This window comes from Notolepis coatsorum, assembly GCF_963971535.1.
Source record: "Notolepis coatsorum genome assembly, chromosome: 18".
In the NCBI taxonomy this organism is placed as follows: domain Eukaryota; kingdom Metazoa; phylum Chordata; class Actinopteri; order Aulopiformes; family Paralepididae; genus Notolepis; species Notolepis coatsorum.
In genome coordinates, this window is record NC_140182.1 from 81,440,401 (window position 1) to 81,452,225 (window position 11,825).

The following is an 11,825-nucleotide window of genomic DNA, read 5'->3' on the forward strand; positions in this document are numbered from 1 at the left end:
AAGCAAGGTCTACTTCTTTCCTTTTTAGCCACGTTAGTACACTTGTGCGTTTATGCGGTACATTGAGACCCCCTGTATTCCAGATCAATATGTTCAAATTAGCCATAGTCTAAAAAGGCTGCAGTATGACTGAATGTAATTCGTTTAGAGTAGAACACCATAATAGATACATATCCACTTGTTAAGGTCCTATTGAGTTCTGAGCGTGAGCGTGAAAACAAAAATAAAACAGAGCGAGTCGACTGGAAAGAAAAACAAAAAACAACACAATCCCCCATTCCCTCCCCCCTCCCCCACATCAGAATACTTGTCCGGTATCGATCAAACATCAGTTGGTCACCCTTGACCGAGCACAGCAACCACAACAACATTATGTATCTTAACCATACCAATAACTTGTAAGGTATATTATAACAATTTAGAAAAAAGGAACCCACTTCACTCAACTGAGAGAAGAAATCTATGCAGAGTTCAATGCGAAGTTCAAAGTGCAGACGATAAAAACAGGTGTATTAAAACACAGCTCGTCTGGGTTAAACTTGAAGAAAAGGGCAACATGCGTACCCGTCATTGAGATAACACAGTGGATACAAACCTTGAGCATTATCATTCAGCTGGAGCAAAAAAGTCATAGTAGACATGTGGCAACGGCCATGTTAGCTAGGAGAGCTGTGCAACCAGCACGCCCGAGCTTAGTTTAATCGGGCTCAAAGCCTGTTATATCCTGATTCACGTAGGTAGCTCCGCAGAGAGAGGACCATCCCCCTCGACCGGCAGATACGTTAGAACATAGTTCGTTTGAGTGAAACCTGTGAAGCACAGTTCGTCCAAGTGCAAACTTGAAAAAAGACAATATGCATAACAGTCAATGCGAAGTTCAGTGCGAAATTCAATGTTCAGACAATAAAAAGGCAAATGCGTTAAAAATTACAAGCCGTCTGAATTATACTTGAAAATAGTCAGTGTGCATACCCATTTCTGGAAATATACAGCGTAGATAAACCTTGAGTGTTACCGTTCTGTTGGTCCGAAAGGCTGCGGTAGGCGAGTGGTAACGTTAGTGTTAGCTTGGAGAGCCGGAAAGTTAGCATAGCTTGCGCTTAGCATACCAAGGCTCCGAGGCCTGTCACTCCCCGGTGCCCGTCGCCTTCTGCGCCGGGGACGGCTCTCCATCCTCGGCCAGGGGGGGCGCCGTGCCGTTTCGAAGGAAACTCTCCGCCTCGGACGGCGATGTGAACAGGCGGTTGAAGGAGACAACTCCGTGGCCCATCTTGATCTTCAGAGTCGCAGAGTATAATAGGTAGACTTCTATGCCCTTCTCCCGAGCAACTCCCATAGCCTTAGAGAAGGCCCTGCGACGTCTGGCGGTGTAGTCGCTGAAATCCGCTGCGAATCTGAGGGTATAATTACCCACTTTTGGAGGGTGTTTCCTGGCCTCTTGGAGAATAGCCTGACGTATAGGGAACCGCAGGCAGCAAAATATAAAGGCGCGTGGATGTTCGCCCTTCTCCGGGGGACCGCTCCTGAATACTCTATGCGCCCGCTCAATCTCTGGTTTAGAGACGGTCGGATACCACTGTGGAATCATCTTTTCGAGATACTGAATCGGCGCATCGTTTTCAATGTTTTCGGGCAAGCCGTATATTCTGACGTTGCACCTTCTATTCCGGTCCTCTAGGTCAGCCATCTTATTTTCGTAAAAAAGGAACTTGTCTTCAATCGCCGAGATCTCGGTGGAGTTGGTTTCAGCTACGACCGCCACCTCTGCCATCTCTTCTTCCACCCTAGAGAGCCACGTGGTCGCGCTAGCTACATCCTCCTGGAGCGAGTCCAGTCTGTTGGTTAGCTGCAGCATGCTAGCATGCTAGCATAAAGCTCAGCACGGAACAAAGACCTGATACATTCAACGTCAACCTCATTTAATGTTCCAATCTTGTTCGGTATTTGTTTAGCCATATCTACAAGCTATAATGTGAGTGTCAGAACAGAGAAGGATTCCGCTGCTCACGGCCCCCCTCTCCGATGCTGGGATATTCGGGTCGGCCATGCAACAGATGACGGCAGCCTGCAGGGAGATGGAGGAGGAGCGCTCCGTGCTCCAGCCCCATTTCCCCCAACCTGATGCCACCGGTGATGTCCGGAAGAAGCAACGCCGGCAGAGGACCGCGACCGTTGCCTCCGCCACCACCGCCGCCACCGCCGCTGCTGGACCTTCGGCGAAGAAGGCCAGGAGTGGAGGGAATGCCTCGTCCGCTGCAGCCAGCCGCACCACGCCCGGAGGTAACGGTATGGATCGTCGTGACCAGGCTCCCCAGAACCGTTCCTCCGGGCTGGCTCCCCGTGGGGGAAAGCAGCGCTCTGCACGCGGCAGGCGCCGCTAGTGACTCCCCTGTTTACCCCTGTCCCCTTCCCCCCCCCAACATATGATTTTGTTATTAAATAAAAAAGTCCCTCCTGGTGAGGGACTGTTTTTGTTACAAAATGTGTGTTTATTCACTATATATTGGGGATACGATGTATAACCCTCACCTAGCTGTGGGGTTGTGTGTTTGCTTAGCGAGTAGGACAGTTTCCTTGAAAATTGTGTTTCTGGTCGCTATACATGTGTGCTTAGCAAGGCCTGTGGCTAGCACTCGGTCGAAAGACTTGTCTTCCCTCATCATGAAGAAGACAGTGTTCTTCTTGCAGTAGTAAGAGTGAACTTTACCTTTTTTATCTGAGGGGGTTGTGTGTATTCTGTTACGTTTGGGAAACATGGCATCGAGTCCACAACTAGGTTAGAGTGTTAGCCTGCAGAAGTAATCACATATGTAGCTTGTCCCGAGGTCTTTGACCCTCTCTTTAAACGTCTGTTGTTTTCTCTTTACTTGGGAAGTATGAAAACACGGGTGACGTGTTCGCACATGAGCCTAAAGCCTTGTATAAAAACCAGTTTTTTCACAAACAAGTTTATCGTCTGTGGCTGGTGTGCAATGGTTGAGCTTATCCTAGAGGATATACGCTTTTTCATGCTAGATAACTGGTATCATGCGCTGCTTGTTATTTTCATTGTATCTGGGGTATGGGGTCATGACGGGGTGAACTGATAAACCCCTCCCCCCTTTTTACTGATTGGCCAGGGGGTTGGACCTCCTGTTCTTCGGTCTTCCTGTCACGCTGTCGGGTCAGCGCGTCACAGGGTGGGGAGGGGGGGGGGGGTGGGGGTCGTTCCCTGGTCCCACGCCATATTTGGGCAGGTGGGTCACGGAATTTCCCCGGCCATAGAATACGTCACTGGGCGCGTTTCTATTGGTCATGAGACTTCCGTGAGTTTTTTTCAGGCTCCATGTTGTGGACCACTGTCATTGTCAAGATTGAGTTATGCGGTGCGTTGGAAACTGTTGTTTTCTGCTCTGCTCTCTATTTGCATATATGTTGAGCTTTTGGTCACGTGGCTCAATGTTTACATATATCTTTTCAATTATTGCTCACGTGGGAGGTCTCTCTGGGGGTTCCCTGTCTCCTCTCTTTTATACAGAGCAGTGTTGACAGGGTTTTTTTCCCTCAGACGCGTCATATGGGACCCATGTGTCTTTTGGCCAGCTTCCTGCCGCTCGTCCCAGGCGGCGTGGAGGGAACGTTATCTGGTTTCTTGTTGGTACTGTACTCAAATGTCTTTCTACTATTACCGTCCCTGCCCATACCTGTACCTCCCCTCCCCCCTCCCCCAGGCTGTTATGATGCCTGAATTTCCCCCAAGGGGATCAATAAAGGATTAATTTATTTTATCTTAATCTGTGCTCGACATGGGCCTTATTCAACTTTTTTGCATTTTGCATTTCACAAAAGTCTAACTTTCTCAAATGTTCCCAAATGTAGAACCCACCTGTGACAGGCCCTCTGGTACACTCATTCTGAGAATGCTCCACTCTGTCCAATTATTGGAGTATTGGAGTTCGAATTTTCTGGTATAGGAGAAAATAATCTCTCCGGAACTAAACTCCAGATAACAGAATGTGTCACGTTGCTGGAACAGAGATCGATCCTTCTTCACAGGAGGTCTCAGTGGACTCCGTGGCTGAGAGAGAAACCCAGACTCGCAATGCGAGGCTCCTGAAATAAGTTTGAAAAATGTTTGATCCAATATATGGATTCTTTTAGAGCCAGACTTGGCCCCCCACCTTAATTTTTTCTTTATTTAGCCAGAAAAAACGTTCATAGAGGTGATTACGGAAGAGATAATTTGTGTTTATTAAATTAATTATATTTGTATTTATTTTTGTAGCCTGTCAGTGCAGAGATCAGTGCAAAATGTGTATTAACGCCACTAATTCTTATGATGGATAATGCATGTTAAACTAAATTACAATATATATTGTAAAATCTCTCTCCCCCTGTACGTGTCTCTCTATCTCCCCCACCCCCCTCTGTGTGTGTGCCTCCCATCTCTATCTCTCCCTCTGTGTGTTTGTGCCTCCCCTCTCTATATATCCCTCTGTTTGTGCCTCCCCTCTCTCTATATCTCCCTCTGTGTGTGTGCCTCCCATCTCTATCTCTCCCTCTGTGTGTTTGTGCGTCCCCTCTCTCTATATCTCCCTCTGTGTTTGTGCGTCCCCTCTCTCTATATCTCCCTCTGTGTTTGTGCCTCCCCTCTCTCTATATCTCCCTCTGTGTGTGTGCGTCCCCTCTCTCTATCTCTCCCTGTGTGTTTGTGCCTCCCCTCTCTCTATCTCTCCCTCTGTGTGTGTTTGTGCATCCCCTCTCTCTATCTCTCCCTGTGTGTTTGTGCCTCCCCTCTCTCTATCTCTCCCCCTGTTTGTGCCTCCCCTCTCTCTATATCTCCCTCTGTTTGTGCCTCCCCTCTCTCTATCTCTCCCCCTGTTTGTGCCTCCCCTGTCTCTATCGCTCCCTCTGTGTTTGTGCCTCCCCTGTCTCTATATCTCCCTCTGTGTTTCTCCCCTCTCTCTATATCTCCCTCTGTGTGTGTGCCTCCCCTCTCTCTATATCTCCCTCTGTGTGTGTGCGTCCCCTCTCTCTATCTCTCCCAGTGTGTGTGCCTCCCCTCTCTCTATCTCTCCCTGTGTGTGTGCCTCCCCTCTCTCTATCTCTCCCTGTGTGTGTGCCTCCCCTCTCTCTATATCTCCCTCTGTTTGTGCCTCCCCTCTCTCTATCTCTCCCTCTGTGTGTTTGTGCCTCCCCTCTCTCTATCTCTCCCTCTGTGTGTGTTTGTGCCTCCCCTCTCTCTATCTCTCCCCCTGTTTGTGCCTCCCCTCTCTCTATATCTCCCTCTGTTTGTGCCTCCCCTCTCTCTATCTCTCCCCCTGTGTTTGTGGCTCCCCTCTCTCTATCTCTCCCTCTGTGTTTGTGCATCCCCTGTCTCTATATCTCCCTCTGTGTTTGTGCATCCCCTCTCTCTATATCTCCCTCCGTGTTTGTGCATCCCCTCTCTCTATCTCTCCCTCTGTTTGTGCCTCCCCTCTCTCTATCTCTCCCTCTGTTTGTGCCTCCCCTCTCTCTATCTTTCCCTCTGTGTGTGTGCGTCCCCTCTCTCTATCTCTCCCTCTGTTTGTGCCTCCCCTCTCTCTATCTCTCCCTCTGTTTGTGCCTCCCCTCTCTCTATCTCTCCCTCTGTGTGTGTGCGTCCCCTCTCTCTATCTCTCCCTCTGTTTGTGCCTCCCCTCTCTCTATCTCTCCCTCTGTGTTTGTGCCTCCCCTGTCTCTATATCTCCCTCTGTGTTTGTGCCTCCCCTGCAGTGTCGGCGCCATGGGGGGTCATTCGCGGGCCATGCCTCCCCAGATGGCGCACTGTGCCCCTCCAAACGTCATGGGCAATTGTTATAAAAAAATAAAATAATTAAACATAATTTTTTTTTATTATAGTAAAAGTCTGATGTTTTCCTTTATAAATAGGCTATTTAGCCTATTATTAAACGAAATTAAACAAAAAAAGTCTTAAAAGAAGTGTATGTTTGAGCGCACGCTGATTGGTGTGTGTGTTTGAATTTGTTATTGCGTTATTGGTCACGTTGAGTTGATGGGTTGGGTAGTCAGAGCGTGACTGCGTGACTTGAGTGAGCGTGAAAAGTACAATAGAGTCAGTGGGTAAAATATAACACTTGGAGACGGACATAAAATGGATATATACGAAAATGGTTGCATGCCATGCATGGTGGGGCAGGGGGGGCACCTAAGGCTTCTTCACGGCCTCCTCCCTGGTGACGGTCCTCCAACATCTAACGCTGAAGAGCTTTCGGTAAGTTAGGCGTCATGAAGACGAAGTCTGGCCAAGAAGCGCCCGGTGCTGCCGCTGCAGGTGCATCTGTCACAGCAGAAGCTAGCGTGGTCTATAATCATAATATGTCATAATAATAATAATGGATAATATAATGGATCGCCTATAAAATTGAGGCAGAGTTTGAAGTTGCAAAAGACCTCACGCGAAAGTGGGACACCGTCCTGAGGAGATTCAGTGCCACGACTCGCCGCCTCCAACTCTTCTCATGGGTAAGTCCTACGACTCATACTGTTTAATTTAAGCCGCCGTGCCCCTTGTTATTATTAATAATACTTTCACTTGTTAATGAATTTAAGCCCAGCCTCGGGCTATTTCATACTGTTTAATTTGTGTGTGTGAGACGCGAGTGTGTTTGTGACGTGAGAGAGAGAAAAAGAGAGAGAGAGACTGTCTTATCCCTTATGCGCACTCATGTTTTGAAATGTGTGTTGGTTCGCGGGAAATTCGTTTTCTGAAGCCTATATTTTATTTATGTATGCCCCCCCGCTGTTACAATATGCCCTCCCGTTAAGTTGGGTCTGGCGCCGACTCTGCTCCCCTGTCTCTATCTCTCTGTGTGTTTGTGGCTCCCCTCTCTCTATCTATCCCTCTGTGTGTTTGTGCCTCCCCTGTCTCTATCCCTCTGTGTGTTTGTGCCTCCCCTGTCTCTATCTCTCTGTGTGTTTGTGCCTCCCCTGTCTCTATCCCTCTGTGTGTTTGTGCCTCCCCTGTCTCTATCCCTCTGTGTGTTTGTGCCTCCCCTCTCTCTATCTCTCCCTCTGTGTGTTTGTGGCTCCCCTCTCTCTATCTCTCTGTGTGTTTGTGCCTCCCCTCTCTCTATCTCTCCCTCTGTGTGTTTGTGGCTCCCCTCTCTCTATCTCTCTGTGTGTTTGTGCCTCCCCTCTCTCTATCTCTCCCTCTGTGTTTGTGCCTCCCCTCTCTCTATCTCTCTGTGTGTTTGTGCCTCCCCTCTCTCTATCTCTCCCTCTGTGTTTGTGCCTCCCCTCTCTCTATCTCTCTGTGTGTTTGTGCCTCCCCTCTCTCTATATCTCCCCCTGTTTGTGCCTCCCCTCTCTCTATATCTCCCTCTGTGTGTGTGCGTCCCCTCTCTCTATCTCTCTGTGTGTTTGTGCCTCCCCTCTCTCTATCTCTCTGTGTGTTTGTGCCTCCCCTCTCTCTATCTCTCCCTCTGTGTTTGTGGCTCCCTTGTCTCTATATCTCCCTCTGTGTTTGTGCCTCCCCTGTCTCTATCTCTCCCTCCGTGTGTGTGTGCCTCCCCTCTCTATCTTTTATTAAATTTTTTTTATCAAAATTTATATCTTTCCATCCTTTCCTTGTACAGTGTCCTTGAGTCTGAGAGCGCTTCTCTCTTAAAATCCAATCTATTATTATTATTATTATTATTATTATTATTATTATTATTATTATTATTATTATTATTATTATTATTATTATTATTATTATTATTATTATTATTATTATTATTATTATTATTATTATTATTATTATTATTATTATTATTATTATTATTATTATTATTATTATTATTATTATTATGTGTGTTTGTCTCCCCTCTCTTTATACTTCCCTCTGTGTGTTTGTATCACCTCTTTCTATCGTTCCCTTTGTGTGTGTTTGTGCCTCCCCCTCTCTCTCTGTGTTTGTGTCTCCTCTCTCTCCCTCTATGTGTTTGTGCCTCCCCCCTCTCTTTCTCCCTCTGTATGTGTGTGTGCCTCCCCTCTCTCTATCTCTCCCTCTGCGTATGTGTGTGTGTGTGTGTGTGTGTGTGTGTGTGTGTGTGTGTGTGTGTGTGTGTGTGTGTGTGTGTGTGTGTGTGTGTGTGTGTGTGTATGTGTGCCTGTTATGTACCATGAGCCTGATCACTCCTGTGTCACTGGGCATACAGGTGAGGGCTGCTAATTAGCTAATTGCTGCTGATTGGTTACCTGCTAGGTTGCGTGCCTTTGAGCCAGGGTCGTAACAGTTGGGCGCTCGTCCGGGATATTTACCCCTAGAAATTGTTTGGTGTTTTTTTTGTTTTTTTGCATGGTGTGTCGTGGTGCTATAGTGTGGGTGTTCGTTACATGTTGTGTAACGTGGGGGCTTGAGCCGTTTCATCAAACAGGTGAGTATGCTCTTATTTTGTTTATAATTTGATGTGACTACTTAATGCTGTTAAAATATATAGTTTAGTGCACACCACATGTAGGTAGGGACATTATTTTCTGGTTGTTTGTTAGCTTCCTGTGCACCACATACTCCTGGGGCAGTCAGAGAAGTGATTAGTACCATCTACTTGTCTTGTACCATACCATGTACTTGACGGGTGGATGGTCAAATATGATCTTTGGCTGGTAGCAGGTGTGGTTGAAGAGGGTTAGGTCTACAGGGCATTAGCTTAAGGGTAGGTAGAATAGGGGGCCAGAAAACACAGGTAGTGTGGTAGGGCCTGATTTAGTGTTTCTTAGGGTAGACATGTGGTGGGCCGTGTTGACTGCAGTTTAGATGTAGAAGCGTAAGTAGTCATATCAGGTTATAGGGGCACCTGTTTGAATTTGTTTGTTGTATTTATTTTGTTTGTTTTGAGTGTTTGGATAGCCTACCTGTTAGCACCTAACCTCCTGCGCGTATGATACATCTATTTATTTCAGAGTGTTTTTTTTTTTTTTTTTGCAAACTAGAAAGGTGCGCTCAGTAGGGCACACATTTCCACCGCGTCTCCTTATGGTTATTGGTGTTGGCATTAGCATTCTTTATGGTTCTTCAGTGGTTCTGTAGTGTTTCTTCAGTGGTTCTTTGGTGGGTCTTCGGTGGTTCTTTAGTGACTCTTCAGTGGTTCTTCGTGGTTCTTCGGTGGTTCTCAGGTAGATTGTGTGTATGCTAGGGTGTTTTGGTGGCTCTAAAGTGAGCAGGTTGTGGCGCTGGTGCAGTAGGGATGGCTTCCATAAAGGATTTTGTTGATCACCCTTCTGATGAGTTATTGGAAAGGTTTTCCAAAGAACAGCTTCTGGAGCTTGCTGTGCACTACAAGGTGGAGCTTACTGCCGGTGAGAAGCGTTTGAAACCGACTGCCTTGGGTGCTTTGAGGGCTTTGCTCGTTAGGGAGCAGGTGCTTGCGGCGAGGGTGGAGGAGTCTCTTTTGTCTGACGCGTCTCCGCTACTATCTGATGTGGCGGAGGGTGAGTGGAGGCTTTGAGAGTTGGAGTTTAAGGAGAGACAGCTACTACAGGAGCGTGAGGAGAGGAGAGAGGAGCGTGAGCTTAAAGAGAGGAAAGAGAAGCGTGAGCTTAAGCTTAAGGAGAAACAAATGTTGCTGGAGCACGAGCGTGCGCAGAAGGAGCTTGAATATAAGCATGCTGCCTTGCAGGCGGGTGCTCTACCTTCAGAGTCGCGTTTCGGTTTTGATGTCAGCAAAAATATTAGGATGGTGCCTCCTTTTGTTGAGAGGGATGTGGAAAAGTATTTCCCCCTTTTTGAACGGGTGGCAACCACGTTGAAGTGGCTGCTGCAGTGTTTTCTTGTTGGTAAGGCGCAAGAAGCCTATACTGCTCTGTCCCTTGAACAAAGTGCTGACTATGAGCTTGTTAAAGCTTCCATATTGAGGGCTTATGAGTTAGTCCCCGAGGCCTATCGTCAGCGTTTTAGAGGCTATCGCAGGTCGGAGGGACAGTCGTATGTTGAATTTGGAAAAGAGAAGGAGAACCTGTTTGACAGGTGGTGCACCTCTCAAAAAGCAGAGTCAAGGGAGCAGCTTAGACAGTTGATTCTCCTAGAGGAATTTAAAAGATGTGTTCCTGATACCGTTTCCACGCATCTAAATGAGCGTAAGGTATTGAAGATAGGCGACGCTGCTGTCTTGGCTGATGAGTTTGTGTTGACTTGACACACAAATCTGTCTTTGTAGAGGAGGGCCGTGTTGAGTCCAGGGGTAGGCGTCCTTTTCAGGGGAGCCGTTTCCCGGCACCCGTGTCTGCTGGTCGGTTTACTTCTACTCCTAGGCAAGGTGGTTCTGCTAGTGCATTCCCAGAGGGGGTTATATGTTTTTACTGTAAGGAGCCTGGTCATATCGTTGCTGGGTGCCCTGTGCTTAAGCAGAAAAATGTAAAAACTGTGGCTCTGGTAGAAGCCATGGGCAGGACACCTATGTCGGCATTAGAGGGTGGGGTGCGAAGTATCAAAGGTGCCGACAGGGAGCTAGAGGGCTCCTCAACATTTATGATGAATGGATTTGTTTCCCTGGCTGGTGCACTAGGGTCAAAGCAGGCTATTACAATATGGAGAGATACAGGAGCTTTTCAGTCTCTCATTCTGGATGGGATTTTGCCATTTTCGGAAGATTCTTCATTGCATTCCGGTGCCATTGTTCAGGGCTTTGGAGGAGGCTTTGTGAATACCCCTTTGCATGAGGTCTCGCTAAACTCTCCCTTAGTATCAGGCAATGTTGTTGTAGGAGTGTGTTCTCACATTCCCATAAAAGGGGTGTCCTTCATTCTAGGGAACGATTTGGCCGGTGGCAAAGTGCTGGCTACTCCAGTTGTAATTCCCATCCCTGTAGTTTCTGAGGTTCCTGATGAGCTGGCACAGAAACACCCAGGAGTGTTCCCTGTGTGTGCTGTAACACGCGCAATGTCAAAGGTCAAATGTGACACCCATGATGTTGGTTCTCTCGCCTATTCTTGGTTCTGCATTACAGGCTAAATACAGTGGGCCATACTCAATTGAGCACAAAGTTGGTGAGGTCGACTACTTGATTAAGACTCCCGACCGCAGGCGCAAGAGTAGATTATGTCACGTCAATATGTTGAAGGCGTACAATGATAGGGCTCAGATGGACCAGTCAGAGGTCAAGCCTGTGGCTGTTCTAACAATTTCTGCATCTCCTATTGTAGCCGACTGTTCTGTGTCGAAGGAGATTTCTCAGGGCAGGTTGCCAAACACTCAGATACTAGGTGACTTGGACTCCCACCTGTCGTACTTGCCACTTCCTGAGCGTACGGATGTGGTGCGCCTACTTAGACAGCATATACGTTTGTTTTCTGATGTCCCTAGTCGTACTAATGTGCTCGAGCATGACATTGATGTTGGTAGTGCAGGGCCAATTAAGCAACATGCCTACAGGGTGAATCCGGAAAAACGACGGATCTTGAGTAAGGAAGTAGACTATATGGTGAGACATGGCATTGCGGAGCCTAGTTCTAGTGCATGGAGCTCCCCCTGCCTGCTTGTTGATAAGCCAGACTGCACTCATCGGTTCTGTACTGACTTCCGTAAAGTTAATGCAGTAACCAAGCCGGACTTGTACCCTCTTCCTCGGATGGATGACTGTATCGATCGGGTGGGTTCAGCAGCCTTTGTAAGTAAATTGGATTTGCTAAAGGGATACTGGCAGGCAGGGCCGCCTCAGGGGGTGTGCGAGCAGTGCGGTCGCACAGGGCCCCGCGGGAAGGGGGGCCTCGCACCAAATACAATTAAAAAAAATTAAAAAATATTTTTTTATTTATTCTTTTTTTCTATTAATTTTTTTCATTTTTTTTTTTTTTTTTTTGAGGCCCCCCTTCCCGCGAGGCCCTTT